General features: G+C 45.8%; 1 protein-coding gene across 1 annotated transcript in view; it reads right to left on the minus strand.

The window, feature by feature from the left end:
• LOC138964735 (fibulin-1-like) overlaps positions 1–2,500 on the minus strand; it is a 285,783-nt gene that overhangs the window by 125,763 nt on the left and 157,520 nt on the right. The gene's annotated exons all lie outside the window — the stretch shown is intronic.

Raw genomic sequence — 2,500 nt, forward strand, 5'->3', positions numbered from 1 at the left:
GTTGCGTGCATGACTATACCTGTCAACAATTTCAGCCAGTAAACTAGCTGCATGTGTGTCCCTCTCCACCATCACCCTCCCTTCGCCCTCCTTCTCTCAGCTCCTTCCCTCTCTCCCTCTCTCTCTCTCATTTTGCTCTCCGCTCTGCCAGCTCTGGTAGACAAGTCTGTCAATTTTTCCCCCACACACATCAAACGCTCTTCTCGCTACATGCGTTTCAAAACGCGTTCCACTTCACCTTCAATGATACTTTCATATCACAGTTTCCCCCCGCGCTCTTTTGAAGCCGTGCCGCCCGGCTTTTAATCAACTGAGGTGGTGTGTACCCAACTAGTTCTCGCTAAACTCTTTCATCCTCAGGCCGCCGCCGCCGCCGCCACCGCCGCTGCCGTCGCTCTAGACCGTCGAAGTATAGTAGTAGACGCGGAGGTGCTGCTTTTTTTTTTTTTTTTTTTTTTTTTCCTTAGGCCCAGTCACTGAGTCCAGGTGCAAAACTGCTCGCACTTATTACAAACAGGATATTAGGAATATGTTTGCAGCTTCCCCCTTGGCTTGTTTCGTCAATAAAGCAAATAACACCGGCGTGTTAGAGATTCCTTTAAACGTCTTTATTTATTTCTCTCCATTTTTTTTTCTTATTTTCCTATTTTGTCTTCCATTTTTGGGTGTGTGTGTGTGTGTGTTTATTGTGTTTACAATTCGACAATTGCAAACCGCGGAACAATGCAAGTTGCGTTTAATGTAAAAAGGCTTTTTTCTTTTCAACTTACGCTCTCTTTTTCTTCCTTTATCTCGTGTTGTATAAAAATAAAACTGAGGAAGATACAATGTCGTAGAAACACGAGAAAAAGACTGCACGACTAGTGTGGGTGGTCTTTTAATTTAAGTCGTGAAATAAAAAACTATTGTTCAGTTTCTGTATCGCTGCACTTACCTGAGAATAAAGGGTAGTCTACTGTTAGGTTGTCTTTGTTTTTGTTGTTGTTTTTTACTTCTCTTTTTTGACCCAGTGCTGTTCTATTATAGCCTTAATTGTGTAACTTTGGTGGTACAGTCGAACCTGTCTGCAGCGACCCCCCAAGGGACAAAACAAAAGCGGTCCTTTTAGACAGGTGGTCGCTATGAAAAGGGGAAGTACATGTGTATAGGAAAGAATTTTGTCCGGAATCTTCCTGGGTGGTCGTCCTGGGCAGGAGGTCGTTATCAAGAGGTGGTCGCCAGGGCAGGTTCGACTGTGGTTATTTATGCAGTTAAAGGTACCGTTCTTCTCGTGCAAAGTGTTGTTCACATGGCCGACTTACGACCAACTTTCCACCAAAGTCTGCCATGTGAACGGTTCCGACGATTTAGTCCCGATTAAGCACCGACTAGAAACCTCAGTGGAGCGCTGCTCTACTTTGTCCAACAAATGGTGTACTCGCCTTTGGCTAGTGATTCTGACAATTTACTAACCAGAGAGCAAACTTTACTAGCCAAACCAACAATTTGTTTCAGCAACTTTACCCGCATTTGGCGAGTAGATGAACATTTCTACTCGCCAGTTACATGTTTCTACTCGCCATGGCGAGTAAAATACTCGCCAATTTCAGGCCTGCTTTGGACTTTATTTTGATGTCTAACCTGATTCTCCATCACCGACGCGCTCCGTGGTTCGAGGCCATATTTAGCTGTCTCGGTGCACTCTCACCATTGGCTAGTTTTGTCGCGCCTCTCATATGCCGCTGGGACAATTCTTCAATAGAAGATGATCGGAGTAAACTCTGTCGGGTTGGTATTGGTTGTAAAAGAGTGAATACTCTTTGAAACATTGAGGCACGTTGTTCCGCGTGACATTATAGGCCAACCACTAGCGAGGGGTGTGTCTCCACACATGGCCCTTGTCCACGCGATGCCACAAAAAGGCCGCTCGTCAGTGATTGGGTAATAATGTCACGCGGGAAAACGAACTCCTCTTGAAAAAAAATAATCTGCCCCATCGACCATCCCAAACGATCATCGACCACCCCAAACGATCATCGAGCACCCCAAACGATCATCGACCACCCCAAACGATCATCGACCACCCCAAACGATCATCGACCACCCCAAACGATCATCGACCACCCCAAACGATCATCGACCACTCCAAACGATCATCGACCACCCCAAACGATCATCGACCACCTTAAACGATCATCGACCACCCCAAACGATCATCGACCACCCCAAACGATCATCGACCACCCCAAACGATCATCGACCACCTTAAACGATCATCGACCACCCCAAACGATCATCGACCACCTTAAACGATCATCGACCACCCCAAACGATCATCGACCACCTTAAACGATCATCGATGAGTGGTTTTTTTTGGTTTTTTTTTTACATAATGTTCCTTTCCGTAAGCACCACCTGTTTATAACGACCACTTTTGGTCTGACCCTCTCGTGATCGTTGTAGACAGGTTCGACCTTATGAGAAAATGAGTAAAGCAGTACCAAACCAGTTGACAAAGGTA

Source organism: Littorina saxatilis, linkage group LG4 (assembly GCF_037325665.1).
Source record: "Littorina saxatilis isolate snail1 linkage group LG4, US_GU_Lsax_2.0, whole genome shotgun sequence".
Lineage (NCBI taxonomy): Eukaryota > Metazoa > Mollusca > Gastropoda > Littorinimorpha > Littorinidae > Littorina > Littorina saxatilis.